Raw genomic sequence first — 22,357 nt, forward strand, 5'->3', positions numbered from 1 at the left:
ACAAATGCCTTCTTTGCTAATCATGCAAGTCTCAATGATAGTACTTGGAGCTTGATAAGCATCATATTGAGAGTGGCCCTAAAATTTATTTTGGGATGAAAGAAACAACATGGTTTTTAGGAGCGAAAAGGAGTTACCAGATAGAAATCTTCACTAGCTTAAGTCTAAAGTGTCGTCTGTTCTTGGTGGTTGTAAGAAGTGTTGGATCTTTAGATTGTTTCGGAAGAAACTCAAGATGTTGGCCTAAGCCAAATTGAATCCTATTGTGGATGTTGTATGTATTACTTCTTTTTGAAATATAGACAACCTTGCTAGTAATCTAGACAACTCAAAATTAACATTTTATCTACAAATGTTTTTCCAAATACAACCTTGCATTTTCATATAAACCTCCATAACTATTTTTTGACTATTAGTAACTATTCACAAAGACTTGGACCAATTAGTTCACTTTCAATATTTGAGATATGAGCACAAAAACTTTTTTTTATGTTATCTCGATTTGCATCATACCACCCCTAACATTAAATATGACACATACATGTCCATAGTTAAGCATGCTCTAACTCAAAGGACAACATTTATGGATAGTATTCATTCAAATGTATTATTCCTTTATTCAACTTTATCCACGCTTAAAATTAACTTGTGTAAGAGTCACATTTCCATCTCTCCTCAAATCCTTAATAATATCAACTTTTCATGGATCAAGTTATAAATTTTCCAACTTCAATATAGCCACCAAGAAATAATGAGCTAGGACTCAGCATTCATGTAAACCTCTATCATCTTGAAGTAAGCAATAGTTCAAATCCACCTTTGTCACCTCTAGATACACTAGTCAAAGTAAGCAATGGTAAACTCTAAATATCCATATCTACCCAAGAATAACAACATTAACTAAATAACAATGGCAACAATTTCAAGGCTAGCTCTAGGATGTAAACAAATATTTTCCAACTACATTTAATCTCAAATAACTCATTACCAACAATAAAGCTCTCAAATGAAAGCAACGGACATCTAAATTCACCAATGGCAAAGCTCCTCAATTCTCTTGATCCTACTTGAGTTAACAATAAGGTGCAATGAATAGACATACATTAACAATAATTTTAAAAATGTTTGCAACCAAAGTATTCACTAGACATGCAAAATGTAATACAAATGATAACATAAAGTCCGTTTGTATACATTACATAGCCTTTATACATAATAGTTGCAAACCCCAAATAACCAACATTGATTTCAGGGTTAGTTTATTCAGTCAACATATGTACTACAAAAATGGCAATTGTGATATAAATGATAGCAGTTTCCAAGTGCCTTTGCATATCTTATAGTAGCAATAGCCCACAAAAAACCCATAATCAATTATGGACTTGTAAATAGGCTTATCTATCATTTTTCCAACCCTCAACTATCTCTAAATTTATTGTTATAACTTTTACATAGAGTAGTGAATCCAAATGTTTCAAAGACCTAACCCAAAACTTGTAGACTTGTCCAATGAGAGACCCAATACAAAACCTACAATTTCCCAAAGAAGGATGGCATTGTTAGTTATGCTTCAAATAACATTGTAAAAGTAATAAAACAACATTGGTAGAAGTAATCTATATCCATATACACATTGAAACCAGGCTTTCTCCTCGGATAGGGTGGTAAATAACCTTATTAAATACTATTTACAACAACTAATAAATTCACAAAATCGAAATGCACACTTAACTATATAATCTTGGACAATGAACACTTTGTTGGCCCAAAATTGCCGCCCCTTTTGGTATTTATTTAAGACATTGAGCTCCCATTGGAATTCAACATTGAGCATTTTACAGATTCACATAGGGTATGGGCTTTGATATCTAAGATTTCTATTCGGTAGCACTGCTTTATAACACCTTTGACATCACCCACAGTTTAGTGACATCTTCAATAGCTTGGCAACCTGTCCTTGATTGATGGCAGCTTGTCTAAAGCCCTCTGACAATTGCGTTTACTTATCAAAGTTGTTGCCTTGATGTCATTGATGCCTGACAACCATCACCCCTCAAGTTACTTTTTGTTGTCCTTGATGTTGAGAAACCCTTCACCCGCAGTTTGCATTTTTTGTGTTTCCGTGTTGTGGGTTTAGGGTTTGCAGCCCCAAAAAGGGGCACCATCCTAGACTGACTCTGCCTATTTGTAGGCCACTCTCTCATTCATTCCTCACAGCTGATTCATTCAGTCCGTCACCTCTTCTCTCTAACCTCTCCACTACCCTCACACCCCTTCAGGAAGACATTGCAGTTCATGGTTTGTGGCTATCTTCATCATCTTCCTTATGCTACGACACCCTTGTTCCCTTGTATCACATTCACTCCATGATTCAGATCTTCATCATTCCATTCATCAGAGTTTCTTCTCTTCTCTTCTCCATGTTTGCCGAGTTCACTCCGTGTTCCTCCCCGCAAACCCTACTGTCTCACGAGTACGTCATCTTTTGACACTTGAGGCTTCCAGTCAGCAAGCATCTCCACGAATGGGAGAGCCAAGCCTCAAACCCAATTGAGAGACAGTAGCAAAGAGCTATTGAAGGCACTGTAATCTACCAGAAAATGCAGTTATTGGAGGGTAAAATAAGCAAAACACAAGGTGGCATAGGGTTGGGACAAAAAGGACATGATGGCTTCAAGCTAAATCTACTCCAAACAACTCAAAAACAGGCCACTGTGATGCAAATCCAGATTTGGTATTCTTCTTGATTGATGAACAGCACGAGAAAATGTCATTTGACAACTAGTGATGTCGCCTAATACACAACAAACCGAGGCTCATAGGCAAGAGATACCCATACATGACACATGACTCCTAACAATTTTTTGGGTTTCTAATCGGTGATTCTTAACAGGCCAAGTTAACGAATCTGACTGCCTATTTATAGACTACATGCTTTGTGGTAATGTACACATTATGCTAAAGAGAATAATGAGATCTTTCAAGTGTCATAGATCCAACATTCACCCTTGTACATACTCTACTTCAGATTTCAGTCCAATAGTTGACTACAAGTTACTTTACTCTATGAATTGACTACAAATAACTAGGAGAATTAGTCCTTTACTTTTTGCAATTACTGATTCAACAAATTGAGTTACAAAAACTCCCAAGCGATGATGTTAATTTGACCCGTTGGTATTTGTGGTTTTATCTATGATGTTTTACTGGTGTTTGATGGTTGCTGAGTGTTTACTATAACGCCCAAGTGGGCATCATATCAAGTTTCATGATGGTTGGACCAAGCATGAGAGATGTATGAACACTAGAAGGTCAATATGTATAGTAGACAGTATGCAGGAATTCTGAACAGGAGTCTGAACAGAGTTAAAATTCTGGATATCTACTCTTGGAATTTTAAAGAGACTTCTTCTACATAGTTTGAGAGCACCTTTCCAGCTTCAACTTTGCAGAAGAAAGTTAGCCAATCCAATACATGGAAAAAAAGTTATAAGCATATTTTCAGACTATCAGTGCTGTAGACAGCAGCCTGTTTATGGCCTGCGTCAAGTATTGATCAGCGTTGGAGTTCACTATTGAGCCTTTTAAAGATTCAAATAGGATGTGGGCTTTGATATTTGATATTTCTATTTGGTAGTACTGCTTTATAATACCTTTGACATCACCCATAGCTGGTGACATCTTCAATGGCTTAGCAACCTGTCCTTGGTTGATGGCAACTTGTTGAGCCCTCTGACAGCTACATTTACTAATCAAAGTGGTTACCTTGTTGTCATTGGTGCCTACCAACTATCACTCCTCAAGCTGCTTTTTGCTGTCCTTGAGGCTTCCAGTCAGTAAGCATCATCTCCATGAGCTGCTACATGTGTGTTACTATTATTTCTAGTTTGAGATAGCCACCCAATGCATCAGCTCTCTTCTTCAACAATCATCTTCCATTCAGTATCTTTCATTTTAGTAACTTGTCAATCCTTGCATGCAGCCCAAGGCGCCAATGAGGGCATTGCAACAAACTAATGACAGAGGAAAATAGTAGGCTAAATGGAGAGAATGGATGGCTGCAAAAGAGAATGATGAGTAACTAAAGCGGAGGCTACTGTTTGTAGCAAGCAACCCCTAAATTTGGTCGAGCTGATACATGCAGCTGCATTTAATGCAGTCAACCTGCATAAATTGGGTTGCCAGCCCCTAAACCAGCCGCCAAGTGTGAATGATGTCCAAGTAGTCACAAAAACTGAAATGCACCAAATTTGGTTCATTGACTAGTACTGTGTACACTCTAAAACACATAAAACTGAAATGCACTAAAATGCTAGGGCTAGAAATTGAAGTGCATGAACTATCGGAGCTCCTATATCTGGTCACACTCCGATGGAGCTCACAACCAGGACATGACCAACATGAAATACATAGGAAAGCCATCATATCATGTTTATGCCATGGGCTTTGATCCCTAACATTTCTATTTGATAATACTGCTTTACAATGCCTTTAACATCTCCCATAGCCTGGTGACATCTCAAACAGCTTGACAACATATTTCAACTGATGATAAGTTGAATAAAGCCCTCTGATAGTAGCTGCCTTTATTGATCAAAGTGACTGCCAACCATCACTCCTCAAGCTACTTTTTGCTATCCTTGAAGCTTCTAGTCAGCAAGCATCATCTCCATTAGCTGCTACGTCTGTGTTACTATTGTTTCTAGTTTGAGATAGCTGCCCAATGCATCAGCCTCTTCTTTAACAATCATCTTCCATTCAGTAGCTTGCATTTTAGTGTTTGGAGGCTCTAATATGCTACCACTTTTGCATTTTCTCCTCCTATTGGCTGCTCAACTCTCATCTTGATAGCAGCCATCATCATGGAGAGATTTCATAATCTTCTTCACTATCAAGAGCTCTTTAGGATTCTATTTGCCACTCCAAACAATTGTCTATTGGATCAGTGGAGATTTGAGCACTCCAAATGTCACAACTCTATAGAAACAGAATTTGTATCCTTTTTCATTAATTTGTCTATATAATGATTTATTAAGTTTGTTTCCTTTGCACTAATTAGATATAAAGAAACGTGCATTGGAGCTGGCCACTGATGAGTGGTCACAGGTTATGGTGGACCCACGCGGTGGGTCAGAGAAAAGATAGTTCACACTTCCACCTATATGGCCGATTGGGCGCCTGTGACCAGAACTCATGCATATCAAGGTTAGACTCGCACACAGAAAGGATTGATGCCTTGAAGTGTGGGCTAGATCCGCCAAAACAGACAGTTACAATCAACAAGATGACATGATCATGAAATGCTTGTACAATGTGCTATAAATAAGATGGAGTTTTTCTTCCCTCTCCTATAAATAAGAGCTCGTTTTTCTTCATTCAGCATCATTATTTTCTTTGCTGTAAACTCATGTACAGCACCCACAGATAGCCAGAAACTGGCCCCATCCATCCCCATCATCATCCCCCACTTCTCCACTATCGAATTCCTCCATATTCCCTCTTCTATCACTGCTGTTTTACAGGACAGCAAGCTTGTAAATTCATTACAGCACCTCCTTCTCGAGCTCTTTCTTCCATTTTAGCAACAAGAAGCAAGCCCTATCCATGTACTGCTGATCAACGATGAAGAAAGGCTGATTTCCCCTCTTTCTTCTCTCATACTGTAAAGAAATCAGTTCTTATCATTGCATAATAGATAATGCATGTGTGTTTGTACATCTTTGCATGATCTTGTGAGAGTGAGAATTACTTCTCCTCGCTCTCAGGTTGATTGTAATTGAGCTCTTCCCTAAGGGACTTGGGTTGAGCAGAAATACATTCCTTCGGCGGGGGGGAGGGTGGCCCATCTTCAACCCTCAATCTTGTCTCCATTACTTTTACATTTTCATGGCTGTAATTTTATGAGTAATTTTCATTTTCAGCTTTAAGTGTTCATTCTCTTTTATATTAAATCTCGAAAACAAGCGAATATCATAATTGTTAAGCATACTACGCTGTTCGGGGCGTTTACAGTGGTATCAGAGCTTTGGCTCGGTCCTCACCCCAACACTGGTAGTGCTTACAATTATAAGTTTGTTTGGTTTTAGCCCTTGCATTGAGTGCTTGAGCATATTTTTCTTAGAGTCTCAATGGATCAGTCGAGTGCTATCCTTCAAGCCATTCAAAGTCTTAGAGAGGAGCAAACTAGAAAAAGTTGAGAATCCCAAAGAATTCAAGAAAAGAAGCCCATCTACTTCAAGGAGACAAAGCCACACCAATGAAAGGAGCCGATCAAGAAGTCCAACTACTTCTAAGAGGCAGTCCCATTCTACTTCAAGACGAAGAAAGTGTTGGGTATTTGACTCACGCCTCACTTACACCTACGCTCATATGGGAGTGTCGGTGATCAGTAGGACACTGGGGCACTTTTTACTCTCGGTAGGAGAGGTTTTTTCCCCCAAACTTATGGTCTTATTGTCGTGTGTACTTATGTGCTTATGTTATACACATTTGGGCACTTAGTGTGTGTCGGGTATGAACACCCCCTACAACCCTAAGGTTTAAGGGTTGTACTTTGTACTTTCTGGTTACACTCATTGAGACTATTCTCTTGGGTGTCGTGCTTCAACTCTGTCTCTCACTCTCACACTGTCTATTGAATCTAAGCTGCACCTCGATCCTTCGATCTCACATTTGGTATCAGAGCAGTCTTCTGTCTGCTGTCTGCAGCCCCCGCCAGCTCTGCCCAGTCGACCAGTTCAGCAGCTCAACCTGCAACTCGTCTACCTGCCAGCACCGCCTGATCCTGCTCACCAATCCCCGTCAGTTTCTCCCTAAACTGCCTGTACAGTCGCCAGCTGGCCTGAGCGCCCCTTGCCTCCAGCACGTTTGCCTCCAGCAAGTCTACCTCCAGCACGTCCGCCAGCTGCAGGCGCCACTTCCTCAGCACAGCGAGCCACCCGCCCGTCTGACAGAGTCCACGTCAGCTCGCGACTGTCCTGCCGCCCGCCTGACGACCAACCACTTGCAACGCCTGCTCGGGACTGTCTTGCCCGCCCGTCTGGCAAGTCAACGCCTGCTCGCGACTATCCTGCCTGCCCGTCTGACGAGTCCACGTCAGCTCGCGAACTGTCCTGCCCGCCCGTCTAACGAGCCCACATCAGGCCTGTCACTCTGCTCGTCTGCCCTGACCACGTCAAGTGTGTTTTTCTTTAAAAACAAAATTTTTAATTTTAGTCCAGAATCAATTTCTGGCAGAGGAGGTTCATACGCAGCAGGGACCGCAGGCACAGCACAGGTGTGAAATAAATTTGATGCAAATTTCTAGACTGGATCATCAGAAATTTTGGGGCTTTTGTGTATTTTGGGGACAGTTGCATATGAACTGCTGGTACAGTCACAGAAAGACTGTTTTGACAGAAATTTTAGCAAAAATTTTGGGGATTTTGATATAACAATGTTGCAGTGCACTGTTTGCACCTTGGGAAGCGTGCATTAAAAGACAGTTTTCTGACAGAGTACGCCCTTGCACATTAATTGCAGAAACGTGTTTGCTGCAATTTCTGGAAATTTGCAGGTTTCCAGTTCATACTGCTTTGACATTGCTCATTTTGTCTTTGGAAATTTGTCATCATGGCAAATCAGGGAGGTGATGTCTTTACATATGTATCCAAGGAAGATAGATTGGACGGAAACAACTATTCGCTTTGGTCATTCATGATGAAGAATGTATTAGTGGCCAAGAATTTATGGGATTATGTCAGTGGAGAGGAAACTCGACCGGGAGTTGTAGCCCCCGTTACTCCTCCCCATGGCGCACGTGGACAACGGGGACCTCAGCCCGCTCCACCTCAGCCACTTCCTCCAAGAACTGCAGCTCAAAAAGCTTGGGATACACGTGATGCACAGGCCTTGTCGCTGATTGCTCTGGCAGTTCAGTGGTCCATCATACCTCATATCCGTTCGGCATCTTCTTCACGAGATGCATGGTTGACTTTGGAGCATATGTTTGCAGGAAAGAATGAGACTCGGATCTCTTTCTTGAAGAAAGAGTTGAAAACTCTGAAGATGCATGAAGGTGATTCTATGCAGGATCACTTAAATAAGATTCAAGACTTGAGGGAGCAGCTCATGAATGTAGATGAGTATTTTTCGGATGCACAGTTGATATCCACCACCTTGAATTCCTTACCTCCTTCGTACTTGTCTTTTCATACTGCATTGAACCTCACCATGAGGATTGCTGAGCACCCACTCACTTTTATTCAGCTGGTTAGTTTGCTTCTAGAGGAGGAGCAAACACGGAAAAATAGTGGTGTGGATGCTATAGTCTCTAAGCAGGCTTTTGTGGCAAGACAGAAAGGCAAAAATAGCAAGGTGAAAAATGCTCCACAGAGTTCTGGCACTTCGGGCACATCGCAGAATCAAACACAAGGGGGGATGCAAGCAAAAAAAGGAAAATGTCATTATTGTAAGAAGCCCGGCCACTATATCACTAAGTGCAGGAAACGCATTGCCAAAGAGAAGAATAAGGAGTCATGAATGTCTGTTAATACTACTCCTTCCACTGCTAGTGAGTCCGCGTCCTTTGTTGTGGACAGGGACTATTGTTTTCACACTTGCAGTTATGACATCTCTTGGGCCGAAAGAGCACTTAGCTCTACAGAGGATGCTGACACTTGGTTCTTTGACAGTGGTGCTTCTAGACATATTACATCTCGCAGAGATTTGTTTGCTTCAGTTAGTGCACCTCCCGTTGGGAAATCGGTACAGTGTGCCAATAATGCATCATACCCTGTTCATGGTATTGGGGAGATTCAGCTCACAGCCATTGATGGCTCTATTCTCCGCCTGCATTTCTTCTTTGGCACGTTGTGGTTTGCAGGTCACCTTTGATGATGACCGTTGCATGGTTAGAGAAAAAGAATGCATGACTTTGGTCTTGACAGGATCTTTGTGTCATGGTTTATATGAGTTGGATGCTCTTTCAGTAGATCAGTCGGCATACTTGACATCCACTCTTACTCCTGCTATGATACAAGCGGAGTTATGGCATGCTCGTTTGGGGCATGTAAACTTTGGCAGCTTGATGCTTTTGCAGCGTACTCAGATGCTAGATGGCTTACCTCCCTTGGAGAGACCTCCTGAGCACTTATGCGAGGGATGCATTTTGGGGAAAATGCATCGGTTCTCATTTCCTCGTGATGTTGCTTTCAGAGCAACAATCAGATTGCAGTTGGTACATTCATATGTTTGTGGGCCTATGCAGACCATATCATTGGGCGGTGGTTATTATTTTGTGACATTCATTGATGACTTTACACGTTTTTGCTGGGTCTACTGTTTGAAAAAGAAGTCAGAAGTGTATGATGCATTTTTGGCTTTCAGTGCACTTGTTGAAAACCAATCTGGATGCAAGATTAAGACTCTCCGTTCGGACCGAGGGGGGGAATACATGTCCTCTATGCTGAATTCTTTTTTGCAGCAGAAGGGCATAGTCCATTAGTATACTACAACTTATACTCCACAGCAGAATGGGGTAGCAGAGAGGAAGAATCGGTCACTCATGGAGATGGCCAGATGTATGCTGAAGGCAAAGAGCTTGCCTCATAGTTTTTGGATGGAAGCAGTCATGTGTGCTTGCCATATTTTGAACAGATGCCCTACCAAAGCCTTGAAGATCATCACACCTTTTGAGGCTTGGAACAACCGTAAACCTTCTGTTGGTCACTTTCGTACCTTTGGGTGTCTTGCCTATGCCCATATTCCACAGGTACTTAGAAAAAAATTGGACAACAAGGCTGTTAAGTGCATTTTTATGGGATATAGCAATGAGAGCAAAGGCTACAGACTCTATGATCCCGTTACAAAGAAGGTTTTTGTCAGCATGGATGTTGTTTTTGATGAAAAATCAGAATTATCCTTGGCTGGTTTGGATACATATCAGGCTGCCCGTGATGTTTTTGAAGGGCTGCTGCCCTTTACTTTTGGTGATTCAGCTGGAGGTTCAGAAAATGAACCTAATGTTTAGCCAGCTGCTCCTATGGAAAGTGCAGAAATTCAGCCATTGGCTGATCGGAATATTCAGCATCATGCTGAAACTGAAATTCAGCAAGAGCTTGCACACAGTCAGGATGCTAGACAGCTACCTAGATGGTATTTGTAGACTATGCAAGATAGTCCCTTGGATGCACCCATGGCTGGTCGTACTAGAAGAAAAACTCGTTTGCATGATTCGGCACATACCATGGAGTTTATTATGGCAACAAGTACTTTTGATAATGAAGAGCCTGAATGTTATGAGGATGCACAACACAGTGTGCATTGGATAGCAGCTATGCAAGCTGAATTAGATTCTATTACTAAGAATCAAACTTGGGATTTGGTGTCCTTGCCATTTGGGAAGAAAGCCATTGGAACGAAATGGGTCTACAAACTGAAAAGAAAAGCAGATGGATCCATTGATAAATACAAGGCACGGCTGGTAGCTAAAGGCTGCGCACAGAAAAAGGGCATTGATTATGAGGAGACATTTGCTCCTACTTCCCGTATGACGACCATCAGGTCTATGATTGCTTTGGCTGCACATTATGGTTGGACAGTGCATCAGCTAGATATCAAGACTGCATTTTTACATGGGGAACTTCAGGAGGAAGTTTATGTACAGCAGCCCATTGGTTTTGCAGTTGAAGGCTGAGAACATTTGGTATGCAAGCTCAAAAAGGCACTATATAGTTTGAAACAAGCTCCTAGAGCTTGGTATGCAAAAATAGAAGCTTTCTTGCTTGGTCAGGGGTTTCTAAACAGCTCATCTGAGTCTACCCTTTACGTATGTAAAGAAGGGGGATCTATGCTGATTATATGTCTTTATGTTGATGACCTTTTGCTCACTGGAACACATGCTGATCAGATTTCAGCATTCAAACAAAATTTGCAGCAAACTTTTGACATGTCTGACTTGGGAGTTTTGCATTACTACTTGGGCATCCAGTTCATACATAATGCTCGAGGTATTGGGCTATCACAGTCAAGGTATATTGGGCAGCTTCTTGAGAAGTTTGGCTTACAGGATTGCAAGCCAGTTTGTACTCCCATGGAACCTGGACTGAAACTGTCATTACATGATGACAGTGATTTGTTTGATATACATACATATGCTCCTGCAGTTGGATGTCTTATCTATCTATGCAATACTAGGCCGGACATACAGTTTGCGGTTTCAGCTTTGAGCAGGTATATGCATCAGCCACGTATGTCACATTGGCAAGCTGTTAAGCGTGTTTTTCGCTACTTGCAGGGTACTCGTTCTCTTGGGTTGCTTTATGCCAAGGGGGACCACTGCAGTTACATGCTTATAGTGATTCTGATTGGGCTGGTGATTATGATACACATCACTCCACTAGTGGCAATTGTTTCTTTCTTGGCTCTTCTTGCATTTCTTGGCTTAGCAAGAAACAATCCACAGTTGTCACATCGTCATGTGAAGCTGAATACAAGGCAGCTTTCACTACCACAGTTGAATGCGTATGGCTTAGACGCTTGCTAGCTGATTTGGATGTATCTGTTACTGAGCCTACTCCTTTGTTCACTGACAGTCAAAGTGCCATTGCAGTGGCACGAAACCCAGTGTTTCATGCTCGCACGAAACACATTGAGATTCATTATCACTTTGTCAGAGAGAGGCTACATGCAGGTGATATCAGCCTTGTCTATTGTCCTACCACCAGTAATGTGGCAGACATCTTCATCAAAGCTCTTCCTCGTGACATATTTGAAGCATTTCGCGATGCTTTAAATTTGATATCCTTTGGTGGCGGATGATCCTTGTACTCTTGATCACTCTTCACTCCAAGGGGGTTTGTTGGGTATTTGACTCACGCCTCACTTACGCCTACGCTCATATGGGAGTGTCGGTGATCAGTAGGACACTGGGGCACTTTTTACTCTCGGTAGGAGAGGTTTTTTCCCCCAGACTTATGGTCTTATTATCGTATGTACTTATGTGCTTATGTTACACACATTTGGGCACTTAGTGTGTGTCGAGTGTGAACACCCCCTACAACCCTAAGGTTTAAGGGTTGTACTTTGTACTTTCTGGTTACACTCATTGAGACTATTCTCTTGGGTGTCGTGCTTCAACTCTGTCTCTCACTCTCACACTATCTACTGAATCTAAGCTGCACCTTCATCCTTCCATCTCACAGAAAGAGATCGCGTCGAAGCTCATCCTCTTCTTCAAAGTCATCTGGCGCCTACTCTGATGGACCCTCTTCTAGTGACGAAGAGTCACACCCTTCTCGTGGAAGACCTCATCATCGTCAAAGGCGTCGACATTATTCACCTTCGTCTCCATCTTCATCCCCATCAAGCACTTCATCATCTTCAACCTCAAGATCCCGGCATGGACGAAGGAATAAGAAGAAAAAGAAGACTAAGTCACTATCTCAACTTAAAAAGAAGATCAGGTTCAGTATGTATAATGGTTCCCAAAATCTTGATCTTCTTCTGAAGTTTATTCGTCAATTTCAAATTTTGTATGGTCGTGACAAGTATAAAGAAAAAGAAAAGATTAAGTTTGCAACCTTACATTTGACCAACTTAGCCCATACTTGGTGGACGGGGTTGGAATATGATCATGCTGCCCCAAAATCATGGCGGTCCTTTGTTCGCATGATACAAAGCCAATTTCTTCCTGTTCATTTCAAAAGAGATGTAAAAATGGAATGGGATCGACTTTGGCAAAGGAAAAATGAGTCACTTGGTGACTATACCAAGAGATTTTGGGAGCTACTTTTGAAGGTCCAACATTTCAAGAAGATCAGCAGTTTGGAAAAGCTTAGGAAGTTTCAAGGAGGTTTGCATTTTAAACTTCGTACTGCTCTTAATCATTATCATTGTTCTAGTCTCAGGGAACTCATTGACCATGCTGAGACATGGGAAATGGAGCACAATGGCAACAAATCATTCCAAAAGAATGATAAGAAGAGAATAGCTGATGATGAGGAGTATTCAGCCCCAAATGAAGGACAAAAACAGCGGCAAAAGCAACCATCAAATCAAAAGAAGATGAAGCCCTATGCACCTCCTAATGCTCCTCAATTTCGCTCCAATCTATACCCACAAGCAAAGCAACTTTCCGAAGAAGAAAAGCAGCTCTTACTTCTGGACCTGTTCTTATCATTCCACATTTGGTAAAACCATTTGTGGTGGAAGCAGATGCTTGCGGTGATTGTATTGGTGCAGTCCTAAATCAAGAAGGCCATGCCGTAGCCTTTGAAAGCCGCCGTCTAAATGATGTGGAGAAAAGCAAGGAGGTTCTCATCCAGATTATTCCATCAAAGACGGTTACCTTCTCATGAACAATCGCCTTTGTGTCACTCTTCCTATTCGACAAAAGGTGCTTAAAGAAAGTCATGAACCCCCTTATGCAGGGCATAGAGGAAGGGAAGCCACTCTAAGTGCAATTGAACACTACTTTTATTGGCCAACATTACGAAGAGATACACATAACTTCATTGAGGCTTGTCTAGTATGCCAAAAATCCAAGTATGATAGGCAAAAGACTCCAGGATTGTTGCAACCTCTTCCAGTGCCCAAAGATCCATGGGAATCTATCACAATGGATTTCATCTCAGGTATTCCAAGAATACCTCAAGGTCATGATATGATTTGGGTCATAATTGATCGATTCAGCAAGCAATCACATTTTATTCCATGTCATAAAACATTGAAATCCGCACAAGCTGCAAGACTTTTCATTCAACAAATCTTCAAATTACATGGTATGCCTTCTGAGATCATTTCAGATAGAGACTCCAAATTCACAAGTAACTTTTGGCGTGCTTTATTTGAGAATTTGGGAACCACTTTAAAGTTCTCCTTAGCTTTTCATCCTCAAACTGACGACCAAACAGAGGTGATGAATCTCACTATTTTGGATATGTTGAAAGCTTATGTTAGTGAACATAAGTCACAATGGGAGAAATATCTTTCATTATTGGAGTTTGCTTACAACAATACAGTACACTCATCCACAGGGAAAGCTCCAAATGAAATAGTACAGGGTAAAGTGATTCCTCCTCTAATTATTCGTACTAAAGATAAGATTTTTGCTGCTGATGAGTTTGCTTCAGATTTAAAAACAGCAATGGATCAAGTTTAAGCCACTATCAAAGTTGCCCAAGAGCGACAAAAGAAGCAAGCAGATAAACGAAGAAGACCTTTGGCTTTTGAAAAATGTCAATATGTCTTACTAAAGCTTGATAAAAGCAGGCTCAAACAAGGTTCCGATCAAAATTCATCTTTTCTAAAGCTCTCCAGTAGATACTTTGGACCCTTCAAAGTGATTGAGAAAATAAATGAAGTTTCTTATCGACTTGAGCTTCTTGCTCATTGAAAAATACTTTGCTAAAGCCTTACATAGGTCCAGAACCAAAGGAACCCATTACTGAAGATCCCCCAAAAGTTGAAGAAACAAAGCAACTCTTGGAACCTGAACAGATTTTTTTTCACAAGGATCGAACCACGAGAAGTGGCCTTGTGACACGAAAATTCTTACTAAAATTCAAGAATCTACCCACAACAGATGCACAATGGGTAGATGAAAAATTCATGAAAGATTACACAGACATTCTTCAGCCATATCAAGAAGCTTTTCAGTTGAGGACAGCTGAATAAAAGCCAGAGGGCTATCACAACTCTATAGAAGCAGAATTTGTATCCTTTTTCATTAATTTGTCTATGTAATAATTTATTAAATTTGTTTCCTTTGCACTAATTAGATATAAAGAAAAGTGCATTGGAGCTGGCCACTGATGAGTGGTCACAGGTTATGGTGAACTCACGCGGTGAGTCAGAGAAAAGATAGTTCACACTTCCATCTATATGGCCGATTGGGCGCCTGTGACCAGAACTCATGCATATCAAGGTTAGACTCGCACACAGAAAGGATTGATGCCTTGAAGTGTGGGCTAGATCTGCCAGAACAGATAGTTACAATCAACAAGATGGCATGATCATGAAATGCTTGTACAGTGTGCATGTGTGGGCTGAAAGCTTGAAATACACATTTCTTTGCATAGGAAAGTCACATGAAGATTCTGATACCGTTTTTGCGATGTACACGGAAAAAGCTTTCATATGACACCCATATTGGGGGGGGGGCCTAAATTTTAGGAGGTCCCTAAATTTTAGGAGCCTCCTAAAAAATAGGGATGACATTCTAAAAATAGTAAATTCGGTACCCTGACTGTGCTTACTAAATTTGGTTGTTTCTATTCTTGACAGTATTCAACCCAAAAAGTAAAGAAGAGACAAGTGTCAAGATACTTGTCACACAAGTTTCCAAGTGTCCCACCACTTGTCACATCCAATGACATGTGGCTAGACACTTGTCTTGTGCTACTTCACTTTCCCCTTTTGTACTAGCTCTTCCCTCTCCTATAAATAAGAGCTCGTTTTTCTTCATTCAGCATCATTTTTTTCTTTGCTGTAAACTCATGTACAGCACCCACAGATAGCTAGAAATTGGCCCCATCCATCCCCATCATCATCCCCCACTTCTCCACTATTAAATTCCTCCATATTTCCTATTCTATCACTGCTGTTTTACAGGACAGCAAGCCTGTAAATTCATTACAGCACCTCCTTCTCGAGCTCTTTCTTTCATTTTAGCAACAAGAAGCAAGCCCTATCCATGTACTGCTGATTAACGATGAAGAAAGGCTGATTTCCCCTCTTTCTTCTCTCATACTATAAAGAAATCAGTTCTTATCATTGCATAATAGATAATGCATATGTGTTTGTACATCTTTGCATGATCTTGTGAAAGTGAGAATTACTTGTACATCTTTGCATGATCTAAAAATACATTCCTTCGGGGAGGGAGGGAGGGGGGGGTTGCCCATCTTCAACCCTCAATCCTGTCTCCATTACTTTTACATTTTCATGGCTGTAATTTTGTGAGTAATTTTCATTTTCAGCTTTAAGTGTTCATTCTCTTTTATATTAAATCTCGAAAACAAGCGAATATCATAATTGTTAAGCATACTACGTTGTTCGGGGGCTCACAAAATTACAGTCATGAAAATGTAAAAGTAATGGAGACAGGATTGAGGGTTGAAGATGGGCAAACCTCCCCCCCCCCCCTCCTCCGAAGGAATGTATTTCTGCTCAACCCAAGTCCCTTAGGGAAGACCTCAGTTACAATCAACCTGAGAGTGAGGAGAAGTAATTCTCACTCTCACAAGATCATGCAAAGATGTACAAACACACATGCATTATCTATTATACAATGATAAGAACTGATTTCTTTACAGTATGAGAGAAGAAAGGGAGAAAATCAGCCTTTCTTCATCGTTGATCAGCAGTATATGGATAGGGCTTGCTTCTTGTTGCTAAAATGGAAGAAAGAGCTCGAGAAGGAGGTGCTGTAATGAATTTACAGGCTTGCTGTCCTGTAAAACAGCAGTGATAGAAGAGGAAATATGGAGGAATTTAATAGTGGAGAAGTGGGGGATGATGATAGGGATGGATGGGCCAGTTTCTGGCTATCTATGGGTGTTGTACATGAGTTTACAGCAAAGAAAAAAATGATGCTGAATGAAGAAAAACGAGCTCTTATTTATAGGAGAGGGAAGAGCTAGTACAAAAGGGGAAAGTGAAGTAGCACAAGACAAGTGTCTAGCCACATGTCATGGGATGTGACAAGTGGTGGGACACTTGGAAACTTGTGTGACAAGTATCTTGACACTTGTCTCTTCTCTACTTTTTGGGCTGAATACTGTCAAGAATAGAAACAACCAAATTTAGTAAGCACAGTCAGGGTACAGAATTTACTATTTTTAGAATGTCATCCCTATTTTTTAGGACTAGTATTTTTAGGCTAATTCGAGGGTCCTAAAATTTAGGGACCTCCTAAAATTTAGGGGGGCCCCCAATATGGGTGTCATATGAAAGCTTTTTCCGTGTACATCGCAAAAACGGTATCAGAATCTTCATGTGACTTTCCTATGCAAAGAAATGTGCATTTCAAGCTTTCAGCCCACACATGCACACTGTACAAGCATTTCATGATCATGCCATCTTGTTGATTGTAACTGTCTATTCTGGCGGATCTAGCCCACACTTCAAGGCATCAATCCTTTCTGTGTGCGAGTCTAACCCTGATATGCGTGAGTTCTAGTCACACGCGCCCAATCGGGCCATATAGGAGGAAGTGTGAACTATCTTTCTCTAACCCACCGCGTGGGTCCACCATAACCTATAACCACTCATCAGTGGCCAACTCCAATGCACTTTTCTTTATATCTAATTAGTGCAAAGGAAACAAATTTAATAAATCATTATATAGACAAATTAATTAAAAAGGATACAAATTCTGTTTCTATAGAGTTGTGACACCAACATCAAGGATGGTCTTCCCAACTATAGCTCAGTTCAGCATGCTTGTCTTTGATCGGTCGCCATCATTTTTGAGCTAAGATAGTTGCAGTTTTTGGGTAACCCAAGCCATGCAATTGATCACCTTGTTGAGAAACCACTTCTTCAATTTACACACTTCATTTAGGGTTTTGCACTAACAGCCCCAAAAAGGGCCCGTGTCCACATTTCGGCCACTTTTTTAGTAGGTACCACACAATGGTGCACCACCCTAGACAACTTATGCCTATAAATAGGCACTCACTTCATTCATTCTACCACCACCACCTCAGTCATTTTTCACCCCTCTTCCTCTATCACTCCCACACTCTACTCCATTTTAGGGGTCACTCACTCATCTTTGACTGACATTGTCATGAACGCAAAGAAGAGAAGGAATGGACTATATTGAACAATAAACAATATATTACATATGGGTCAATCCCTGCATGCAGCCCAGGATGCCAATGAGGGCACCAAAGCAAACCGATGTCAGAGGAAAATGGTAGGCTGAACGGAGAGAGTAATTGGCTGCAAAAGAGAATGATGAGTAACTAAAGCAGAGGGTATTATTTACAGCAAGCACCTCCTAAATTTGGTTGAACTAACACATGTAGCTGCATTTAATGCAACCGACTTGCATAAATTGGGTTGCCATTCCAGAAATTGACCACCAAGTGTGAATGCAGTCCAACTAGCTACATAAACTAAAATGCACTGAAATTGGTTCATTGTCTAGCAGTGTGAACACTCTAAAACATATAAACCTGAAATCCACTAAAATGCTAAGGCTAGAAATTGAAGTACATGAACTGTCAAAGCTTCTATATCTAGTTACACTCCAATGGAGCTCACAACTAGGAGATGACCAGCATAAAATACATACAAAAGCCAACATGTTTATGCCATGCACTTTGATCCCTTACATTTCTATTTGATAGTACTACTTTACAATGCCTTTGACATCTCCCATAGCCTAGTTAGTGACATCTTCGACAGCTTGGCAACCTATTTCAGCTAATGGTAACTTGTCTATAGCCCTTTGGCAATGGCATTTACTGATCAATGTGGCTGCCCAACTATCCTTGGTGCGTGCCATCACTCCTCAAGCTGCCTTTTGTTGTCCTTGAGGCTTCCAGTCACAACAAGCATCATATGCAAGAGCCCCTAGTCTGTGTTTACTTTTGTTTCTAGTTTGAGACAACTACCCAACACATCAGCTCTCTTCTATAGCAATCATCTTTCATTCAACAACTTGCATTTTAGTGTTTGGAGGATCTGATCTGCTGCTGCTTTTGTGTTTTCTCCTCCAATTGGCTGCTCAGCTCTTGTCATGGTAGCAGCCCCATCATTATAGAGAGTTTTCATCATCTTCTTCACCGTCAATAGCTCTTCATGATTGTGTTTGCTGCTCCAAACTGCCAGCTAGCTGATCAAAGAGATCTATAGCCTCTCAACCTGATCTGAGCATTGCAAACTACACTATTCTTACTTTCCATAGGCTGCCCTACTTTCAAACACATTCTCCATAAGATTCTGGCTTGCATTTTGCTATTGTATAAGTTGCCCGTTATCAACGGCACTCTTTTCAACTATAGCTCAATTCAACACGCCTATGGTTAATCAACTACCATAATTCTTGAGCTAGGGCAACCACATTTTTGGTCAATCTATGCCATGCAACTGGTCACCTAGCTTCTAGAGGTTATTCAATTGTTATCATCATCTACATCAAAAGCATCTACATTTGCAACTAATCTATTGTCAAGTCATTCAATCATCTTTGACACTTTTGTTGCTACAATTTAGAGATCACTTCAAGTACAACACACTCGGTCATCTCTAACCTAGTCCTAAAGACACGAGTTCGAGGTCCCAATGGTTGTATTATAACTCATTCATACATTCATTACCATTCAATATTCTTTTGCTCCACCAAAAATATTGTTAGCAACCTTTTCTCCCTATGCCACCAGAGTATATATGTCTACTTTTGAGCACTCCTTGTGTACCACCTTGTCATTTTGGGTGATAGAGATCGTTCAACTATTTCGGCTCCGCAATCCACTCCATTGAGAGACAATGGTCATTCGCCACCACCTTCAGCTCCGCAGTCCGCTCTTTTGAGAGATAGAGGCTATCACTTACTCATGGCTCCACATGAGTTATACATTCCCAATCCCTTGCATGACTCCACAAATGCCAAATTTGATGAGAGTATCAAGGAGATCATTTGTGATATCCCTCCCTTACTTTCTAAGCGGATTCTCCTTTAGTTCCTTCACTCCTCAACGTTCTCCATTGCTGTCCATACCTTAAGATAGAAGACAACTTAGTTTGTGGAGGATCTTCATGCATTGCATGCTCCTGGTACCTTGTTTCTTACTCCATCAGCTTGCATTTACAACAGGACAGATAAGGTTGCCTCATTGACTCAATATTTGCTAGCAACCTTTTTTTATGCAATCCAAACTTGTGTTTTTAGTTGCAAGCTTTGGAATGGCAGTCTCTCTCTCTCCTCTAGCAATTGCCACACTTAGTAGGACCTACATTTGCTACCTACAAGGTGGATTCATCTGTTATATCTACATTTGGATTGCTAATCATTGTTCCATGCAGTCATGTTATCTTGTGGTAGCCACTTACACTCTATTGGCACATGTGTTTTCTTACTTGGAAAGGAGCTATGAAACACCAACTTTCAATTTCTAGATGATTACTATAGAAATTCAACAATTGTGTCCTTTTTAATAAAGTGTTGAACTATTAGAGCCTCCCTACATGCTCTAACATCCAAAGGCTTTCCACTTAGTCGAACAAGACAATACTCCTCCAATGAAGATTTGGAAAAGCCATCTCCTACTACCACCTATCTAAGACAAACCTACCACCCTCTGGCATTATGAAGAAGATCAAGAGGGTCATCAAAGAACAAGTGTACCACCTACATAGGCAGAGCAAATGGGTAAATCTAGACCATCTAATACCTAGCCTCTCACAAGAAGTCAGTAGGGGGAGGTGAGCCATTCCTTTAGAATAGAAACATCACTTTCTTATCTTGTAACTTCTTCTCCTATGTTCATAATATATACATTATAGTCCTCAAAAATAACCCTCGGTGTTTCAATAGCAATAATTATACAATAAAGATAAAAATTTAAAACGAATTGCTCAAGGAATATAAATACAAAATATCAAATAAAAGTTCATAGAGATACCCTAGAAGTTCCGATCAATGCATACTTAATTAATGTTACAAGTATCAAGAGTTTCAACTTTGTATTGATGGACTCCATCACCTTTTCTTAAAATCTTACAACAAAGCGCGAGAGATCAATGCATACTTAATTAATGTTACAAGTATCAAGAGTTTCAACTTTGTATTGATGGACTCCATCACCTTTTCTTAAAATCTTACAACAAAGCGCGAGAGAGGAAAATGATGTCATCTTCAATATGGTGAGGCAAGGCTCAAAACCTTTCAAACTCTCATATGCTTCCTATGAAGAAGGCTGATCCAATCTTCCTATAATCCATAGGATTCTTCAATATTCTCATGATTTGTCTTAGATAAGCAATATTACATACAAATATTTATAAAATTGACTAAAGCACTCCATGCTTTTGGAAAAACAAATGGTGGTTTACTTTGAATGACCAAAACTTCCAAGCACAGGATAGAAACTAATGAACATACCAAGATGAGGAAAATCACTTGACCAAAGCAATTAGATACTTTGTCAAATCTTAACGAAAATTTCTCAAACTTGATCAATTCGTATACCTTAATGTATACCTAAATAACCAAAATGAAACTCGACTAAGTACTAGTATACCTGATAGATAAGATCTACAAAGAGGTTCAAAGAGCTTACCATGAGACTTTTGTAGGTGAGGGGATGATCAAAAGAGTTCTAAATGCTTGGGGAACCCTGCATTGACAAATAAGCATGCACTCTTACTAGGGAATTCTATTTTACTAGAAAAGCGAAATAGATATTCAATGCATTAAAATAATGAGAAGTGTTATGCATGTCTGAAATACCAATGTGAATGTAATGCTGAAAAATATATCCTACTCCTCATTCATGCTGTAAAGATAAGACCAGACATACATGCACAATGCTGCGACCTTGCTCACAAACGATCAATTAATCTAATTCTTCAATGAGACAATCCTTTCACAAGGAGACACACCTCAACCAGCCATGTCTCTCTCTCTCTCTCTCTCTCTCTCTCTCTCTCTCTCTCTCTCTCTTCTGCTACAAAAAACAATGGGGGAGCAAGGCTTACCTCGTGTTGGATGAAATGGAGGACACCAAGCTAAACGAGAAAGCAAGATGCATAGGGAGGATGATCGAGTGTAGGCGGCTGAATCACCCAAGGAGAAGTATGTGCTACCATCGACAGGAGGCGAATATCTCATTAGACGACTCGACCTGTTCCCAGACGGGGTGAAATGGGAAACTTCATTTTTGGCTAATTTTTCATAGCTCTCTTTTAAAATTAGCTCTAAGGTTTCCAAAATAGAGAAAATTTTGCCCTTTGGCTAATTTTTACCTTGAAATGGCGTATGTAGGCTCTGGTTACATCTATACTATTAGTTAATCAGAGGTGGGGGGCGGGTGCCACATGGCAGCCCCCCCACCTCCCCCACAAGAAAAAAAAGAGAATGCGAGGGCGTCCAGCACCCGCCCCCACCCACAAAAATCGCGCCCGCCCCGAAGCGCCGGGGCGAGTCTAGGCGCGGAGCACCTAGTACCAGATGATGAACACCCGGCTTATAAGCTTTAACCAATCCAAACACTTATTCTAGGGTTGGACATCCACAATATTTTACACACTCAAGAGGACATGACGTGTTGTTTACTTGCTAAGCAGGTGAACTCCCCGCCCATTTTTGGACGGGGAGTCTCCCCTGCCCACTTTGTAAAGTGACGAACAAGGGTGCACTTTTTGC

General features: G+C 40.9%; 1 long non-coding RNA gene across 1 annotated transcript; it reads right to left on the reverse strand.

The window, feature by feature from the left end:
- Window positions 1-1,186: 1,186 nt before the first annotated feature.
- Window positions 1,187-21,883, reverse strand: LOC148020211 (uncharacterized). The gene is made up of 3 exons (XR_015694991.1): window positions 21,691-21,883; window positions 21,273-21,329; window positions 1,187-1,530 (listed from the first exon to the last, which is right to left on the reverse strand). It is a non-coding gene; the product is annotated as an uncharacterized LOC148020211 (long non-coding RNA).
- Window positions 21,884-22,357: the final 474 nt, after the last annotated feature.

This window comes from Lygodium microphyllum, chromosome 19, assembly GCF_053477565.2.
Source record: "Lygodium microphyllum isolate KBCC chromosome 19, Lygodium_microphyllum_v1.1.10, whole genome shotgun sequence".
NCBI lineage: Eukaryota > Viridiplantae > Streptophyta > Polypodiopsida > Schizaeales > Lygodiaceae > Lygodium > Lygodium microphyllum.